The sequence below is a fragment of the Lacerta agilis genome, chromosome 10 (assembly GCF_009819535.1).
Source record: "Lacerta agilis isolate rLacAgi1 chromosome 10, rLacAgi1.pri, whole genome shotgun sequence".
Taxonomy (NCBI): domain Eukaryota; kingdom Metazoa; phylum Chordata; class Lepidosauria; order Squamata; family Lacertidae; genus Lacerta; species Lacerta agilis.
In genome coordinates, this window is record NC_046321.1 from 52,579,527 (window position 1) to 52,600,453 (window position 20,927).

The 20,927-nt window shown below is 42.6% G+C and overlaps 1 protein-coding gene across 4 annotated transcripts in view; it reads right to left on the minus strand.

Moving 5' to 3' along the window:
- Window positions 1-20,927, minus strand: part of CTTNBP2 (cortactin binding protein 2) — a 109,641-nt gene that overhangs the window by 73,660 nt on the left and 15,054 nt on the right. The window lies entirely within an intron of this gene.

The window sequence follows — 20,927 nt, forward strand, 5'->3', positions numbered from 1 at the left end:
ATTATTAGCAGGACAGGATCACATGGGTGACAAGAAAAAATGGGGGTTGTACACCCTATAGCAACTTTTGGAGTAACCTGGGCAAAAAAGATATGCATCTTTCCTGAAAAGCATCTCACATTCACAGCTGGGTACTACAGAGATAAACCAGAAGCGCAGGAAGTTCTCAATGACCTTAAAGAGAAAATAAAGCACTGCTGGCATCTGCGTATAGAAACGAAACCAACACGTTTTTTACAGTACTCTGCAGATTTCATCACTTAACATATGGTAAAGAGTGTAACATTTCCTTGATTCTTTTTTAAAGTCACAAGCAGAAAGAACGTTACATTTTTTTAAAAAAAAAAATATTAACAGAGCTTTTGCATGGAGAGAGAAAAGTGCATTCTCCTTTTATAACGACTCAAACATTCCTCTCTTTTTTTTGACGCCAAGATCCAGACACAGTATTTCCCTTTGAGGCCAACGGACAAGTTTAGAAGTCAGTGGAAGTTTCCTTAAACGTCACCACTACAAATAGCCAAAGGAACATTTTCTAGTGAAAACATGTTGATTTTGTCTTTTTATAGCAATGATACCTTTGGCTGGGCTCTAGAGAAAGCCAGTTTTATATGACTCACAGACACCTGGCGTTTTTAAAATCCAAAACTTTCCTCACCACCCAAGCATGCCAATCCGATCCCCAACATACTTGCCAAGGGTACTGTATGGGAGTGTGACCAGCAGCAGTACAGTATGTCAAAAGGTCATGACATTTATAAATGCACATGTGCATATTTAGTCTGTATGGACAAACACACACGACACTGGGCAATTGAGAAGTATTTCAGTCATGGGCTAAAATACGTATGATTTGGCAACATAAAAGAGAAACATAGATCAGCCAAACATAGCACATTTCTCTTGATTATGTTCCTTGACTCAAGGTGTAAACTTGTCACTTCACTCATAATCATAACTGTTTCCTGACCAAGAAGGACTGGCCTAAGGCATATTGCTCCCTGAGATGGAGGACAAGTGGAACCGCCTAGTCCACAAGCAGACTGGAGACTGAACACACTCAGCGGTGTGTGGTCAGTGGATTTGTGGAACTAGGCTAGTGCCCTAAATGTTCCCCTGGCACCTCCTTCCCAAAGTCCAGGAAGCTTCTGCCCAGCTTACGGATAGAGTTGCGATGCTCACACGTGCAACATTGGAACGTCCCCTTCTCCCACTCCCCCTTGCCTCTTGCCCTAACTGTTCCCTTATGAAAAATTTCACCATGTGCCACTGGACACACTGGTCATGGGACAGTATTCTCTACTGGACCTGGGGGCAGCAGAACAGCTTAGAGAGAATGGGGAATGTTGCCAGCCCCCTGACTCAAGGCATTTGCTACATGATGCAGCTGCCTTTCTCTGCCTGATATGGGGCAAGCCCTTCAGACTATGGCAAGGAGTAAGGTAAGATGTCTTAATTCCCTCAGAAGCTGTCTGTTTAATTGCAGACTTCCCCAATATAGTGCCTTCCATCGGTTTGGGACAATTCCCACCTTCCACATACAGCACCACCAATGAACAGGGTTGATAGGAATTATAGTGTGGCAACTTCTGGTGGGTACCAGGTTCAGGAGTTGGGCATGTCTCCTCTTCCCTCAGTCCAACACATTCAAAGTGCTCAGCTCTGAAGATCAGAAATGCCTCTGTTGCTGGTTTTTTGTTTGTTTTTAACTAAGTTCCCTCCTCACTCCCACATCTTAAAGTCTGCTCGTATAAATAAAAGTTATATGAGTTGAGCAGAGTCTTTGCATATTAAACTGATAATGCAGACATCCATCTGAAAAACATTATGTCAGAATAGAACATCGCTTTTGCCATAAGGATTTACAAGCTGGAGATGGGAATCCTTCCTGTTCACAGATCTTTCCAATAAAATTTGTGCAGATTTTGCATTCCTATCCGGAGTTTTGATTCATAGAAGTTGAAACGTTCCCCAAATACATTGGCCAAAAAGATCTCAATACAGGAAAGCGCATCCAGAGCCCAGGGTTTTAGGGAATCTGGAAGAAGCTGTGGCAAGCTTCAAGCTCTCGTATTTCATCTCTCCTCACCCAATTCTTTTGTGCATGAGGAGAGTAAATTTTTCTTATTTCACTTTAAAACAAAAGAGAGCTCCACTTTATGTCCAAAGCTAGAGAACGGTGGCTTGCTTCAATTAAATTTAGTTGAAGCCAATAAGGAACAATAAGGGAGAGTGCATGAGCAACTTGCCCACAATTTCTCCTTAATCACCTAAATCCATAGTTTAGTTTTAAGTCGAAATAAAAAAAATTAAAAAATTGTACTGCATGCACACGAAAGAAGTGTATCTGAAGAAGTGTGCATGCACCCAGAAGCTTATACCCAGAACAAACTTGGTTGGTCTCTAAGATGCTACTGGACAATTTTTTAATTTATTTGAACTAGGCCTTGTACTGTTATATCAAAACATTTGCTCCAGATGAGGCTAAGTCAACAAACTATTACAGATGAAGCAGTGGGATGAAGCTGGCTTTTTTGTTGTTGAAGAAAATATATCTCTAAGATAGCCAACCAAAGATTTCAATTAGGTTGCAATTGAAACACTGACTCAATTGATTAATATATTTTATTTTAAAATGTATGTTTCTTCAGGGAATAACTTTTTCTTCTTCAAATTTTCAAGATGAAAATATTGAAAACTTTAAGTTCCTCTATCAGGATACACAAATGAATGCTTTAACAAACTGATTTCCATAGCAACAAGCTGTTGCTACAAACAGGCGATTACGACAACTGGCGAATTAGTTATAATTGAGGTTGCCAAAGAAAAACATTCTGTTACAACATTTGTTGTTGTTGTTGTTGTTGTTGTTTAAGTAGAAGAATTAATAATAATAATCAGACATTTGCTTTTGTTTTGTTTTTCTGTAAGATCTTTTGTAACATAATAATTATTAAGTTATTATCATTAAGTAATGTAATACTTTTGCCTTCTGTGGTAGGCTTAAACTCACTGGTCCAATGACCTCATAGGCTCACGGCATGTTAGACTTCAGTCACCATCCAAAATCCTGCCAGGTCCTGACAAATTGTAGATTGCAGCTGTGGAGTTCTGGGTAAACAGGAGCTGCCTCATTGATTCCAACAACAGATTGCTCTGTGTGCATAATCTGAATGCAACACTCTCTAATACTGAAATGAGAGAAGAACCCAAACTCTGCATGTGCAGTGGAGCATCTCAACTAGCCAAAGTCCCATATTCTAGGTAAGTATTAATATAACCCGGCATAGATACAAAGACTGAAAAATATGTTTGTTGTTGTTGTTTAGTCGTTTAGTCGTGTCTGACTCTTCGTGACCCCATGGACCAGAGCATGCCAGGCACTCCTGTCTTCTACTGCCTCCCGCAGTTTGGTCAAACTCATGTTAGTAGCTTCGAGAACACTGTCCAACCATCTCGTCCTCTGTCGTCCCCTTCTCCTTGTGCCCTCAATCTTTCCCAACATCAGGGTCTTTTCCAGGGAGTCTTCTCTTCTCATGAAGTGGCCAAAGTATCGGAGCCTCAGCTTCAGGATCGGTCCTTCCAGTGAGCACTCAGGGCTGATTTCCTTCAGAATGGATAGGTTTGATCTTCTTGCAGTCCATGGGACTCTCAAGAGTCTCCTCCAGCACCACAATTCAAAAGCATCAATTCTTTGGCGATCAGCCTTCTTTATGGTCCAGCTCTCACTTCCATACATCACTACTGGGAAAACCATAGCTTTAACTATACAGGCCTTTGTCGGCAAGGTGGTGTCTCTGCTTTTCTAAAAGATGTTAAACTCTTTCTAACAAAGAGTCGCAAACCGAAAGCATTCTAAAGCACCACACACACACACACACACACTCCAGTTTGGTTGGCCACAGGCAAGCAGCATTATTTAAATTACATATGGGAGATTGTATGCAAATAGCTCCCTAGTCCTTCAGGGTAAAGATGCAACATAGATCAGTCTGAGCTGTGCTGAGGGAAGCATTGAGGGAAGACACTGGAGTATGATGTAATAAATAAGAATTTTTTTAAAAAAATCACAGGTATAAGTTATTTAGTGGGATTCCAGATGGTGAGCAAGAACACAGGGGAGTGAAAAACTGATTTTCTCAACCACTAATTACTAAACAGAAGGTAGTCCTTCCATTGAGAGTCATGAAGAGCTAATTCAGTGAATAATGCCACATAAAAAGATTACACTGTCACATTCTAATGAATCCATAATGATCGCTACTTCCTTGGTTTAAATTGACAATTGCTAATGCAAGGCTCAGATCATCAGCTTCTTATAGCAAAATTCCAGCTTAAACTGAAGAAAGTAGGAAAAACCACTGGGCCAGTAAGATACAATCTAAATCAAATTCCTTATGAATACACAGTTGAAGTGATGAACAGGTTTAAGGATTTAGATTTGGTGGATAGAGTGCCTGAAGAACTGTGGATGGAGGCTCGTAACATTATACAGGAGACAGCAACAAAAACCATCCCAATGAAAAAGAAATGCAAGAAAGCACAGTGGCTGTCCAAGGAGGCCTTACAAATAGCGGGGGAGAGAAGGCAAGCAAAATGTGAGGGAGATCGTGAAAGATACAGGAAATTGAATGCAGATTTCCAAAGAATAGCAAGGAGAGACAAGAGGGCCTTTCTAAACGAGCAATGCAAAGAAATAGAGGAAAATAACAGAATGGGAAAAACCAGAGATTTGTTCAAGAAAATTGGAGATATGAAAGGAACATTTCGTACAAAGATTACCACAATTAAGGACAAAAGTGGAAAGGACCTAACAGAAGCAGAAGACATCAAGAAGAGGTGGCAAGAATACACAGAAGAATTATACCAGAAAGATATGGAGGTCTCATACACCCCAGGTAATGTGGTTGCTGACCTTGAGCCAGACATCCTGGAGAGTGAAGTCAAATGGGCCTTAGAAAGCCTCGCTAACAACAAGGCCAGTGGAAGTGATGATATTCCAGCTGAACTATTTAAAATTTTAAAAGATGATGCTGTTAAGGTGCTACACTCAATATGCCAGCAAGTTTGGAAAACTCAGCAGTGGCCAGAGGATTGGAGAAGATCAGTCTACATCCCAATCCCAAAGAAGGGCAGTGCCAAAGAATGCTCCAACTACCGCACAATTGCACTCATTTCACACGCTAGCAAGGTTATGCTTAAAATTCTACAAGGCAGGCTTAAGCAGTATGTGGACCGAGAACTCCCAGAAGTGCAAGCTGGATTTCGAAGGGGCAGAGGAACCAGAGACCAAATTGCAAACATGCGCTGGATTATGGAGAAAGCCAGAGAGTTCCAGAAAAACGTCTACTTCTGCTTCATTGACTATGCAAAAGCATTTGACTGTGTCGACCACAGCAAACTATGGCAAGTTCTTAAAGAAATGGGAGTGCCGGATCACCTCATTTGTCTCCTGAGAAATCTCTATGTGGGACAAGAAGCTACAGTTAGAACTGGATATGGAACAACTGATTGGTTCAAAATTGGGAAAGGAGTACGACAAGGCTGTATATTGTCCCCCTGCTTATTTAACTTATATGCAGAATTCATCATGCGAAAGGCTGGACTGGATGAATCCCCAACTGGAATTAAGATTGCCGGAAAAAATATCAACAACCTCAGATATGCTGATGATACTACCTTGATGGCAGAAAGTGAGGAAGAATTAAAGAACCTTTTAATGAGGGTGAAAGAAGAGAGCGCAAAATATGGTCTGAAGCTCAACATCAAAAAAACTAAGATCATGGCCACTGGTTCCATCACCTCCTGGCAAATAGAAGGGGAAGAAATGGAGGCAGTGAGAGATTTCACTTTCTTGGGTTCCACGATCACTGCAGATGGTGACAGCAGTCACGAAATTAGAAGACGCCTGCTTCTTGGGAGAAAAGCAATGACAAACCTAGACAGCATCTTAAAAAGCAAAGACATCACCTTGCCGACAAAGGTCCGTATAGTTAAAGCTATGGTCTTCCCAGTAGTAATGTACGGAAGTGAGAGCTGGACCATCAAGAAGGCTGATCGCCGAAGAATTGATGCTTTTGAATTATGGTGCTGGAGGAGACTCTTGAGAGTCCCATGGACTGCAAGAAGATCAAACCTATCCATTCTCAAAGAAATCAGCCCTGAATGCTCACTAGAAGGACAGATCCTGAAGTTGAGGCTCCAGTACTTTGGCCACCTCATGAGAAGAGAAGACTCCATAGAAAAGACCCTGATGTTGGGAAAGATGGAGGGCACAAGGAGAAGGGGACGACAGAGGATGAGATGGTTGGACAGTGTTCTCGAAGCTACTAACATGAGTTTGGCCAAACTGCAAGAGGCCGTGAAGGATAGGCGTGCCTGGCGTGCTCTGGTCCATGGGGTCACGAAGAGTCGGACACGACTGAACGACTGAACAACAAAATGCAAGTTTAAAACCAGCTAATCACCTGGTCATCTAAGGTATGAATGGCTTCCTGGGTGAACAGAGATTAATTTTTTTGCAGAAGTTGGGTGTCTTCTTTATTTTAGGCAGTGTTGGTGAATATGGGTAAGCGAGCTAACAAATATCATGGGAAATATTTGCAAGGCTGTGCATCTCCAACAGAAAGAAATGACCTCCCGCTGTCTTTAATAGCAAAATCGGGAGATGAGTGCCAAGAGAAATGAAGGCAAAATGAGGCCATGGAGAAGGAAATGAAAGCACCAGCATACTCAGGGGAACACCAAGATTTGCAGAAATACAAAGAAAATCTGGAAAAGGCAAACCATTGATGAAAATAAAAACGGAAAAGGGGGTAGTGATTTGGGTATGGAATGGCTTGCTGAAGGAGGGCGTGGATGGCTGGAACCCTGAACAAGAATACTCCAATATAAGGAGGTGGAAATAATACATCACAACATTTTGTTGCAGGTCTCATTTGCCTTTACTTATCAGCAGGATCTCGACCATGATGCAGGCATTCATTATGGCAAGGATTTTATGGATTGGAAGTTGATGCTAATTTGAAAAAGCTAATGTATAATAAGTGACTATGGTCATGGCCCCACTGTTCAAGTCAAAACAGGGGCTTGACTTTGCGGTTTTAGGCAATCCATCTTTGTTCAGATAAAAGAAATGCCAAGAGAATGAAGCCATTATAAAGAGGCAACTTCATTTGGTTCATTTGCTTGGATTACAAAAAAAAAACTCTCTTTAAAAAAGACAAACTTTATTGCATTGCTCTGTACATTAAAAGGTTTTTGCAAAGTGATTTGAAACAGGGAAATAAAAATATGCCCTTGATTTTTGTTGTAACCCTAATTTCCGCCCCCCCCTTCTCCTCGTTCTCCTAAAGCGGGGGTCAGCAACCTGCGGCTCCGGAGCCGCATGCGGCTCTTTTACACGGCTGCCGCGGCTCCGAGGCGGATACGCCCGCCCACTTCTCCAGCTGGCAGCGACCGCCCTCCAGCTGGCCGGCGGCCCGCCCTCCGGAGGCTGAGGGCGCTGCTCAGGGGCGTACCCAGGATCACCTGGCTTTGAACAGCGGGGCAGCGGGGCTCGGAGGCGGTGGGGATGCAGTAGAGGTGGCGCAGCTCAGCTGAGGGCTTTGGCGGGGAGCGCGCCTGAGGCGCGCACGCTCCTTAGAGAAGAGATGGAGCTGGGCGAGCGGGAGGGGGAACTTTGAAGACCCCCTCCGCCTCCGAAGCAGGCGCCCATGGGAGAGGCCGCCCCCCAAGCCTGCCTGGCGGGACCAACCCTGCCCAGCTCCGGGAGTCTTCCTAGCGTGGGAGGCGGCCTTGGGGCGGACAGGGGAGCTCCAGGGTCGGCGGGTATGTGGGACCCCGCGGCATCCAGAGGCAGCTGGGAGGCGGGACGGGATGGGGGCAGGAAGGGGGCCTTCAGACGCGTCCCCGCACGGGCACTGGAGGCCAGGACTTCTCGGCTGGGTCGTGGGACCGCGGGGGAGGGCTGGCAGCGGTTCCTCTCGGAAGGCTGCTGGCTGCTGAGTCGAGGCGACGACGAGGTAGGCAGCTGCGGGCTGGGCCAGGGGCCGCGGGCGAGGGGGGAAGCCCTCTTTTTTAAAATGCCGCTGCCTCCTTCACTCCTGGTTCCGCTCGCAGCCTCAGACCGCGCTCTCGCGGGCGCGTGTCTCTCTCCGCCCCGGAGCAAGGCCGGGACGTTTTGCAGTTTTTCCTCTGTCCTGAGTGTGTGTTAGGGGAGCCTTGACAAAGCACCTGTTGGCGTGGAAGAGAGGAGTCCTAACTTGGATCTGTGTTCATGTGCAAAATCTATCGCCATTGTCATTAAGGGGGCAGGGAACTCCCCTAAAAAGGTTTGAACACTACGAACTACTACAGCCACCTGTATGCAAGTCAGCACAAACATCACAGGCTTCTGTGGTGCAATTCTGTGCTTTATTTAGCAAGAGAGGAGGTTGGAAGAGGTGAACATAGCCTCTGGTCTGGAATATTAAGGGTAAAAGACACTAAGATTATTGTAAAAGCCAGCAGTCTTCAATAAGACATGGGACAAACATTTAACACAAGTGTGCAGTTGAGGACTCATTTTTTTAAAAAAAAACAACAACAAATCAAATATTTGTATGCTGTTGCAACCCACCTTGGATCAGGCTGTGACCTGGTAGTGGTCCCCAGGGTGGATAAAAATGAATGATTTTTTTAAAAAAAAAATATGGATTTTTTTTATTTAAATCGGATTTTTAAAAATAAAATGCAGTGTTATATTTGTTTTAAATGTCGCAATGTTTTTGCGGCTCCCAGTTTTTTTTTCCCCTTCGGAAACGGGTCCAAGTGGCTCTTTTGGTCTTAAAGGTTGCAGACCCCTGTCCTAAAGGGATGGAATGATCAACAGTTGAAACAGGGACTGGAATAAGTGGAAGGAGAAATACGCACTGGCAAGAGAGCCTTGTTAACCACACGACTTGGCAAGGACTTGCAAAGGCTTGGCAGCAGAGCCTACTGCAACCCCTGAAGGTCAATTAAAAGTGAACCTACTTATTGTCTGCAACCTGAATAGAATTTAAAGCCATCAAGTCTTGCCCCGGGGGAGCCAAGTACTTGTGACCGCCGCTATACTCAACTCTACTGTTATAACAGAGACTGCAGGCAGTAGAGCAAGAAGTTTAACTAAGGTGATATTATGAGGCCACCTGCTACCTAAATAGTTACTGTGAAAAGCTATGTCCACGGAGAACGGCGTGAGCTTCTACCGTATCTCCCCCCCCCCTTTGCAGGGTAAGTTATTGCAGTAGGGAATCTGCTTCTGACATTATGTTTCCTCGCCTTGTTTGCATTACAAGAACGCAGCTGGCAAACCAGCCTGAAAATGGCTGCAGACACTCATGTTTCCTGATCTGCCCCGAGACTCCCAAAAGCAAATATCTGGAGGCATATTGTTCTCTTACCCTCTGAATAAAGCATGACTTAAGACTGAAGCGGCTGCCATGGAGTTACTGACACCGGTCTCCAAACAGCAAATCTCCTTTATTTATTTATTTAAAAAATGATGCATGAAGATGATAAGCTAACAGCCAACTCTTGACAACCAAGCTATGCCTGCTTGGGCTTTGCTCTTTTGCAACTGGGGGGGGGGGGGCTGCACCTCCTGGAAGTCTGTATTTTGCTCTGAACACCTTCCCCTTTACCAGTTTTTCTACTCGCTTGCTCTGCCTATCCTGACATCCTAAACCTGATTCTCCAAAGACAGTCCAACACTTCTCAGCAGACTGCTGTATATCCTAATCTTAAATTATCTCCACATTATCTCTGCTATGTAAGGAAGACTTGGCAAAGGTGATCCAATGAGCTTCACAAATATTGTCCAGATTAACTCTAAGCCAAGCATAGGCAAACTCGGCCCTCCAGATGTTTTGGGACTACAATTCCCATCATCCCTGACCACTGGTCCTGTTACCTAAGGATCATGGGAGTTGTAGGCCAAAAACATATGGAGGGCCGAGTTTGCCTATGCCTGCTCTAGGCAATTCCAACCTTAGCTACTAGGGTTGCAACCCCTCTCCCCAACCAATAGGCCTTCTGTTTCCCCATCACTGCTTCTCCATGCCAGGAAAAGCTGCACCTGCTGAATATCTACTTGACAAAATGGTACTAAGAGCACGAGTAAGAAAACTAAAGCAGTGGTGATCTGCTATTCACCACACCACATTAGCTACCTAGCTTAAAATCTCAGCAGTTCCATTTTTATTGTTATTTAGAGCACTTATGAGTCTGGCACTCAACAGTGAGGTGCATTCAGACCCTGAAATTACATTGTTCTTCCTGAGATAGCAAACCTTAAAGCAATACTTTGAGTTGCTCTCCTGATATCATGTTTTCTTGGGAAGCAATTTCGACCTGCACTGCAGAGAGCTCTGAAGATAAACACTGACTAATTTATGTGTATTCATCTGAAGTGAAAAGGTTTACATGTGTGCCTGACATTTCAGGAGAATTGCCAACGTTCTCTCAACCCACTGTCTCTGCATCAATAAAGTGTACATATAAAACCTCATGACACCAAACTGAGCATATGTTACTTACTGCCTTAGGTTGGTTGCTGTGGCAAACTACACAGTCTGCTTGATATCCAGAGGGGGGAGATACAACAGGAAAGACATAAAACACCAATCCTGGTACAACTGTACTGGCTGCTGATTAGTTTCCAGACCCACTTCAAAGTGCTGGTGTTGGCCTAGACAGCTTCACGTGGCTCAGGACCTCAATACCTTAAGGATCGCCTCTCCTCAAACGAAATGCCCCAGACCCGGCTCTTGTCATTTGAGGCCCTTCTCTATGTTCCCCATCCCAGAGAGGTTCAGAGGCTGGAAACAAGAGAGCAGGCTCCCCGACTGTGGAATGCTCTCCTCAGAGAGGCTCGCCTGGCACCATCATTGCATGTCTTTAGGCTCCAGACAAAAACATTCCTCTTTACCCAGGCCTACGGTTATTAAATAATAACCTGTGAAAGTGTGGGAGAGAGGACTGTTATTATGATGACTATTTTATTATTAGGCTGCCTGTCAGTATGTTTTTTTATTATGTTTTTATCATTGATATGTTTTTGATGTTGCACACCAGCCTGGGATCTTTCGATAAAGGATAGTATATAAATTGTAATAATAATAATAATGATGATAATAATGATAATAATAATGCAATAGTTCAGTATTCTTTTAATGGTGAGAGAGTTATCATTCCCACAAGCAGATGTTGAAAAGCAGTAGTACCTACTCTTTGTCCCAGACACATTGGGAAGGCTGCAATTGTCCAGCTGGAACACATTGGGAGTTCATATAAGACAGGGGTAAGAAACACAGCATACTCCAGATGTTGTTGGATTCTACCACTCATCATGTGCAGTCAACATGGCCAACCATCAGAATTTATGGGAGCTGGAGTCCAATAACATCAGGAGGGACCACATTGGTTACCTATGACTTAGTCCAACAACCGGGTCAGCCAGAGGCTTCTGAGAAGCAGAGCATGAAGGCAACAGTGCTCCCTTGCTAACTGACCACCCAGAAACTGGAATTCATAAGTCTACTGTCTCTGAACCTGCAAGTTCCACCCAGCTGTCATGGCTAGAAGCCAGCGGTAGACCTGAGCTCCACAATTCCACCCCCTCTCCAGCAGCTAAGTCACTATCAACACATCTTGTTGCAGAAAATTCCACCAATCAAACGTGCTTTGTGTAAGGAAGTGCATAAAAAGTACAAACCTTTGAACTTCTACCGATCAATTTTAGTGGACGACCCTAAGTTCTGGCATTGTAACAGAAAAATGTCTATTTACATCATGCCGTTTTATAAACCTAAATTATATTCCCATACTTTTATTCGAAGTTAAATAGCCACAGATATTTTCACTCAGAGAAAAGACATTCGTGTCCATTTTGGTTTCTCTTCCCTGCACCTTTCCAAGGTCTACAAATTCCAAGGTCTACAAATTTGGCAGCAGCCAAAACTATATACTATATAGCCCCACTTAGTTCCGTGGTACATACTCCCATGTATAGGATTGCAACCTGTTTTCGCTTAGCCATCATGGCCTGAAGGTCTCTTCCCCAGTAAGTCGCCACCAGTTTAGGGATAATGCTACAAACTATAGGTTGGATCTAGACTTACAGCACAAGCCTAACCATATCTATTCAGAAATACATCCTATTGAATTCGATAGGAATTACTCCCAGCTAAGTGTGCATGCACACAAAAGCTCATACCAAGAACAAACTTAGTTGGTCTCTAAGGTGCTACTGGAAGGAATGTATTTATTTATTTGTTTTTTTTTTGTTTCTGCTATAGAAAGTATGGCTTTATAGAATATGTACTTGGGACATAGCATGTAGACGGTTTTCATGAAAGCTTTGTAAGACATACGGGCACATTTCCTTGCCTAAAAAACCGCTCAGATTAGTTAAATGAAACTATGCCACTATAAATGGCAAGTGTGGAAAGACTTGAAATCCTCCCACCATTCTTTGTTCCAGGAAAAAAAAAACCTTGCTCCTGTAAGACTTTCATCCAAGGAAATAAAGTTGAGCCTTTTTAGACTCACCAGTTTTAAGTGCTTCTCCATGCAAACAAGGTTAAACATCCACATCTGAGACATGAACATAAATGCGTAGCAGAGGGCATCCTCTGGGTGCATAAGGCCTAGGTTCAACCTCCTGTGTCTCTAGACAGGGCTGCAAAAGACTGTCAGTACAGACCAGAGGTGGGGAACCTGTGGCCTTTCCTGTCGTTGTTTGCCTCCAACTCCCATCAATCTCTGCCAACATGGGCTATGGTAAGAGATTATACTTCAGCAACATCTGAATGGCTCTTACTTAACTGCCTTAGGTAGACAACAGTGGCTGAGACAGCTTTTAAAGTCGGTGATGCTGAGCCAGGAAATGACGCTTCCTTTCTCTGACAGCTGTCTCAGTCTCTCCACAACAGACTGGCCAAGACAAAGGGGAAAAAACCTGTTCGAAAATCTAGGTGACCTTGAGATGTTCTTCTGTGCTTGAGGAGTTTTTTCATAAAAGCAATTACCGTACCAACTGCAGTGAAAGTAGTTGCTTTCATATATTCATGGAGCCTGCAGCTATCCTATCAGAGAAGTTACCGGTACAAATGCCCACCGCACGAGTTCCTAGGAAAGGGAGAAAGTTTCCAAGATACAATGGTCCACACAATAATATCTATTGATTGATTGATTGTTACATTTACAACCCTCCTTTCCTCCCAGAACCTCAAGGTGGGGTACATAGTTATCCCCCACATAATTTTATCCTCACAACAACCCTGTGTGTCTGGCAGATGGTGACTGGTTTAAAGTTCCCGAATAAGCTTAATGGCTGAGTGGAGAAATGAACTCTAGTATCCCACATCCTAGTCCAACAATCTAACCACTACATCATACTGACTCTCCTTTGAGAGCTCCTATAGCTCGCAGAGGCAATGACTTGCTTGGTGCCATTCTACAGAACTACATTAGAATTCATGCACAGGTTTTCTTTGCAAATCTCTCTGTTTTCAAACAAGCCTATCTGCATGGGGAGCCATCAGATGTTCTCTTTATTGCTGGTTCGATTTCTAGCTACTAAATAAGCTGAACCAAGGTCAATGTACTCAAATGCACAGGCAACAGGACGCTTCTCAGGTGAGAGCTTTCAATTTTAGAAATCGAACAAAAAAATTGCCAAGTAATTTCCCTTGGTGGTTGCTGTAACCTTTTTAGAACTCAATTCTACCTTTGAGCTGTTTCCTGAGAGATTGCTTTTCAGTTTGAGTTTTGGCAGAAATCTGTTCTGTGCACACGCCATGCATTTTAACAACTTCGGCCTCGTTCAAAAAACAACCGAAGCAGGCATAATTGCAATTAACAACAAATTCACCTACTGTGGGAAAACGTAAATATAAATGCAATGAAAAAGTTCTTTCCAGCTAAGGGGAGACTTGTTTCTGTGACTGCATTCTGATTCACAAACTATGGTTTGTAGGAAACCTGCATTATCAGTACTGGATAAACTTCTGGATATAATTATGGTGTTAAAAATTAAAATGTATGTCTTTACCCTTCCAATGAAGAATCTGTAGGACTGTATCTGTGGATCATTTTCATGCATGCACCCTAAACTGCAATGATGTGGTCAATATCATTTCAGGACTACCCAGAGATTCTGCAGCAGTGCTAACCTAGAAGCTTCTTAGTTCTGATAAAGCGTTATCTCTGTTTATGATATTAGATTCTGCATTGTTATGCAAGGCAAACCCTGTGGATGAACCTAGATACCAATATTATGGACAGAAGGCATATGATGAAGAACTAACCTAAACAAAGATAACATGAAAACTTAATTCAATATTCCCATTATTTGTACCACTACAGACATAAAACGTTTTTTTTTTTTCTTGCCGAATCTCTTTCTACCAGTTCTATCAACAATTTTCTAGTTCATATGGCACTTAAGACTAAACATAATGCAAGCTAGTTGTAAAACACAGAGCATACCATATACAGAGAGAGCATATTGTATACACACAATGTCTTATGTATACAGTCTGTTTTTCACTTACAGATCCCTAGTTCGCTCTGAAAGTTATACACATGTCACATCGGAGAAACATAGCCAAATATGGAGCACACTGCATTTGTTTAAGACCATCTTTATACATCTGTACAAAGCTGAATCAGCACTGTAACAGTCCAGATTAATTTTTAACAGTTGCTTGTCTTTTTAAAGGCTATATTCGCAGGAAGAGATCCTCCTGCCGACTTTTATAGCCTCTAAACCTGCAATTCTGATTGGGATCCTTAAACAGTCAAAAGGCTTGGTTTTAATATCTGCTCAGTTACTTCAGATCTGATCTTCAGAAGTCTTTATTTCCCAGTATCGAAATAAAATACCGGTAGAAAATTCTTTCCAGTAGCACCTTAGAGACCAACTGAGTTTGTTCTTGGTATGAGCTTTCGTGTGCATGCACACGAAATCTCATACCAAGAACAAACTCAGTTGGTCTCTAAGGTGCTACTGGAAAGAATTTTCTGTTTTGTTTCGAATATGGCAGACCAACACGGCTACCCACCTGTTTCCCAGTATCTTAACCCATAGCTTCCTTTCATTTTTTTTCTTAAAGTATTATCATTCACGTCCAGTTATGTTGAATAGTTTCCAGTCTGTTCTAATTCAAGACAGTAAATGTTATTAGAGAATCTAGTGTAAGTCGGTTGGGGAAATCCAGGGTCCAAAAAAGGAGATTCTTGACACACACACACACGATGCCATAATTCAGATGGCAAGCTGGAAGCACAACTGTGAATAGAACATGGATTAAGCTGTGGATTTGCGTACAAATCTACAAATGCATTTGAATCCTCACTTGGGCTCCACTAGATTGGCTGGATACACTTTTTGATGCAAATATGAAAGTACAACCCCATCGGGAACCACAAGCTATTGAGCGTGACTAACACTGAATTGGAGCCATGAAGATTTAAGCTTCTTTGTCTTTCTTGTTTATGAACAGCGTTATTATTTTTCTCCTCAGCGCTATTACCTTCTAAAAATCAGTTTCTCGTTTCCAAAAGGCAATAGACACCGAAGTCTGCTTTTAAACACTCCCCTGGTGTTAACTTTGCAATAAATATCAAATCAGGTGACTTCCTAGAACTTGAAATGAATTATTCTAAGCTCAAGTGCTTCCATATATTAAAAAGGTATCCAGAGCAATCTTTCTCCTCTATTTCTAATTATCTGCATGGCAGAGCATGAGGTGAAATCTAAATTTATTTTTGTAGGCAAATACTCGTTTACCACCTGCAGTGTTTTAAAAAGGGGAAAGAGAAATTGGAAATGAAACAGCAACAACCTAAACAAACAGTCCGAGCTAAAATGGATATTAAAAACTTGAGCAGCCAATGACTTAGATAAATATCAAAACAAAGGGCTTGATCTAGTCCAGGGGTAGGCAACCTAAGGCCCGTGGGCCGGATGTGGCCCAATTGCATAGCTGTCAACTTTTCCCTTTTTTTAAGGGAAATTCCCTTATTCCGAATATGATTCCTCGTAAGAAAAGGGAAAAGTTGACAGCTATGCCCAATTGCCTTCTCAATCCAGCCCACGGGCGGTCCAGGAATCAACATGTTTTTACATGAGTAGAATGTGTGCTTTTATTTAAAATGCATCTCTTGGTTATTTGTGGGGCATAGAAATTCGTTCATTTTTTCCCCCTTCAAAATATAGTCCCGTCCACCACATGGTCTGAGGGATGGTGGACCAGCCCACGGCTGAAAAAGGTTGCTGACCCCTGATCTAGTCCCACAAGCAAATAGCACTTGTATGCGGAGGGATCCCATAGAGGACAGCAGAGTCCAGGATATACAAATCATGCTCACATGCAGTCATGAGCACTCATGGGTATGCATGCCTTCCCTCCAGCTCTACTAACTGTACTAAGTAATGGAATGAAAGGAATATAGCAGGCACGTCCAACAGGTAGATCGTGATCTACCAGTAGATCACTGGACATCTGTGGTAGATCACTGGTACATCAATGGCTTCCCCCAAAGAAGCTCAACAACCTTGCCCCCCTAAAAAAGCTCAACATTGTTGCCCTGCACCCCCCAAAAATGGGGGTTTCCTCCTCTTAACAACTTTGACCTGAACCCCAAAAAACAGGGCTTTCTTTCTTAAAAAAAAATTAACAACTTTGACCGGAACCCCCCAAAAGGGGGTAGATCACTGCCAGTTTTTAACTCTGTGAGTAGATCACAGTCTCTTGGGAGTTGGCCACACCTGGAATATAGGAAGGAGCCTTATACTTAGATGGGCAGTTGCTTTGGGTGGAGATATGGAAGGCACAAACACCAGTCTGGCGTGCTGAGTGGCCATTTAAGCTAGGGCTGCCATACATTTTGGGGTCTTCCTAAAAATCTAGGTGGCTTCCCAGCCTATTGATACTCAGTACCATGGGAGGGTGGGATTGGGTTCTGTAATACACTACTGCAGGGGTGTGCCCCCAGATATTGTTGGGACTACAACCCCCATTATCCCTCTGGATTTACCATGATGGCTGGAGCTTGTAGGAGTCGCAGGCCAACATCTGGACTGCCTATCTCTACAGGGATTATCCTGTGAACAACTGCTGAGCCCACAGTGAACTTGATCAAGCTCTCAAAATGTTACTGCATATGAACATCTACCAGTATGAAAGATGTATGTTTAAATCTTCACATAGACAGAACGTGGAAGCTAATGAATTAAATGTGAGGGCAACAAGTTCTCCAAACATCTCTGAATCTTTGGACTGATGGAGGACTGTGCAGGGACTGATGGACCACTCTGTAATGTTAATACCCAACCCAGGACTTGGCATTGTTAGAAACGGGTCCTGAACTAATCACAGCTGGTTAATAATATAGTTGAACGTTTAAGAACATCTAAATTGCAACATTGTTTATAAGCGTTTGAATAAACAACAATGCATTCGTTCGTATTGCTATAAAAGGTGGGATAAAAGAATTAATCACAATAAAATATGTAACAAGTATACTGTGCACTACTGCTGCCAATAAAAACCACATTTAGCATGTTTTCAAATGTGATTCAGAAAAATGTCTTATTGGTGTGCGCATCTTTCCCCACCGAAATAAACTCCACACAGTAGTTCCTACAAAATTTGATGCTTGTACTTTTTGAATTATTTTTTTAAAAAAACTTTAGATTTAAAGTTCACAGAATACAGGAGAGGGCTCCTGATATGTACAGGCGTTTGTTAGGAGTTGTACAAGCAGCTTTCTTCCCCCATTACACTCACAGTGGATATGATCCATGTAAGAGGGAGAGAGAGAGAGAGAGAGAGAGAGAGAGAGAGAGAGAGAGAGAGAGAAAAGAGAGAGAGAGAAAAGAGAACAATACACAACACAATGGGCAAAAAGGAATTGAAGGGCTGGGAAAATCTAGCGTACTGTATTATTTTTACTACCTAATTCTGTTTTCATCTCACCTTTCCTCACAGGCACTTAAGGTTGCATCCATGGCTCTTCTCCCACCCATTTGATCCTCAAAACACCTGGTGAGGTAGATTAAGCTGAGCTATACAGGTATCTGGCCCATGGTGATCTAGCAAACTTTATGGGCTGAGTGGGGATTTGAATTTGGGATCTGGTTTGACAATCTACCCTTGATAGCATATCACACTGGCTTCTGGTCGAGCTTTGCTTGACATAACCATGCTAGTAAATCCTCAAAGCTCATCAGTGTGCAAAAATATTTACTAGCCCAGCTGATCTAAACATACCTGCCTTAGTCACTTGTGGAACAATATTGATCCAAGGAAAAATAACAACCGCCCATCCCACAGTCCATTTCACCTGGTCGCATTTAGGCAACGTTTTACTTGTCATCTGCTACCATCAGAGAATTGCTACCATGAATAACAAACTGCGATGGATCAATATTTTAACGCTACTCAATTTGTACAAACTGCCAGGCTCAGTAGCTTTGGCTGGGTTGGTGCACTTAATTTTGAGTAAAAACAACTACAAGTCTTGTGGCGTCTTAAAAGACTAACAAATTTAGAATGACATTGCTGTCTGTCTTTGGAGTTCTTTAGCTCTAGGAGGGCCATTTTAAAGTAATTTGCAGTGTGTCCTAGATGGTTCTCACACTGGCTTTGGAATATTGCCATTTCTGATGTCAGATTGGTGTCTATTTATTCTTCTGCACAGAGACTAGCCTGCTTGTGCTATGTAGATATGCAGAAGGGCACTGCTGGCAGATGATGGCATATATCACATGGGAAGATGAATGAACTCCTGATACCATGAATGGCATTATTAGGTCTTCTAATATTTGTTGCCAGTGTACATATGTGGACAGAGCTGGCACCTAGATCTATCACAGGAGCTGCCCCTGTGTCCATAACTTTGTTATATGCCCTGCTGTTACTGGTGAGTAGTTGTTTAAGGTGTGAGATCTGTCGGTAAGGTAGTACAAGGCCTACTATTCAAGGCCTGTGACATGGAAATGCCATTGTTCAAAATGGACTATACAGCATAGATGATAAATTTGAGTAGTTTCCGCTGGGAACTGTAAGTGACAAGTGGTATCCTGTCATTTTATTCTTCTAGGTGTGTCCTGCAGCAGATTATTACAGTGGTACCTCTAGATGCGAATGGGATCCGTTCTGGAGCCCCATTTGCATCCGGAGCAGTCCGCAACACCAGCGTCGCTTCTGCGCACGCATGGGTCGCGATTTGGCGCATCTGCGCATGTGCGTGACATCACTGCGTGCGTCTGTGCATGCGCGACCCGCCGAACCCGGAAATAAGCCATTCCGTTACTTCCGGGTTCGGCGCATTCGCAACCCGCAGCGAACGCAACGCGAGGTATGACTGTACTGAGTACTAGTCTGACCTGGTCGATTTGTTTTTGTATCTGGCATGTAGACTATAGTGCACAAAAGTTTATGCAATAAAAATCTGTAAGTCTTTACGAGTGCCACTACCCTCTGTTATTTTTGCTGCAAAAGTCTAATATGGCTGGACTTTGGGGGAGTAATTCTGAGTAATTCCTTTCTTAGAATCAAAGCTTAGGGACACTGGATTTTTCATGCTTAGATGCTCTTTATCCACAGCATTCAGTACTACAAAAATCTGCCTAGTCTGCTTATGGCAAGTGTAACATTATATAGCTTGTAAAGGAGGATAGGCAAATCCCAGTGATGTACAGAAGAGAGAGAAAATGACTACGTGTCATATTGGGTAGTTTCCCCCTCCATTAAATTAACATGAAGTGTGTGGGAGGGAACTCTAACGGGATTTGCAACCTCTCAGACTTTCAAACCAGTAACAATGCAAAACATATAGGGACTTAAGGCCAAACATTTTACAGCCACAAAGTGCAATATTCCCCTAGAAAGTGACGTATTAGAAACACATCTCTTCTGGTATCTAAGAATTGATATTCTCTTTGAGAACATCCTTTTGTGAAAGAAAGTTCATGTGGCTTCATTGTGTGACTCCTCACATAAGTTTATTAAGCAAGAGCTGCTTGCAAATACCTTTATATCACTCCAGTTACAGAAAACTAACGGTAGTTTAAATATAGACCAGCCTAGTTGTGAAGTTGCAGCAATAAGCATGTTATCCAACTCCAGTTATCTACTACGATTATCTTAGTATTGGGTGAACTTCTTCACATTACTGTTTTTTCCACTATGTATGACTTTTAAAAGTTGGTACTAGCATGCTACTGATTTGTTTTATTTAAAAATGCATACCTTGTGTGTGTGTGTGTGTGTGTGTGTGTGTGTGTGAGAGAGAGAGAGAGAGAGAGAGAGAGAGAGAGAGAGAGAGAGAGAGAGAGAGAGAGAGAGAGAGAGATTTTCCTTCTGCCTTTTTGGAGAATCTCCTTTGAATGTTGCAAAAATAGCATATACAGTAGTACCTTGGAAGTCAAACTGAATCTTTTCCATAAGTCCATCCAACTTCCAAAACATTTGAAAACCAAAATATGGCTTCTGATTGGCTTCAGGAAGTTCCTGCAGCCAATCGGAAGCCACGGAAGCCCCATTGGACGTTCGGCTTCCAAAAATAGTTCACAAACCAGAACAGTCACTTCTGGGTTTGTGGTGTTCGGGAGCCAAAACGTTCGAGAACTAAGCTGTTTGGAAACCAAGGTATGACTGCAGTAACAAAACAAACACAATTTGGAATTGTCTCCCCAGGTGGCTTTGTTACATCTTTAGGCACCAGGCAAAAACATTCCTTTTTTCTCAGACCTTTGGCTAATTAAACCATTTATGGCCTTTAAACTGTGGGGTTTGTTTGTTACTATATTACGTATCCCTGGATGAAGAGCAGTATAGAAATAATAATAATACTGTAATAATAATAATAATAATAATAATAATAATAATAAT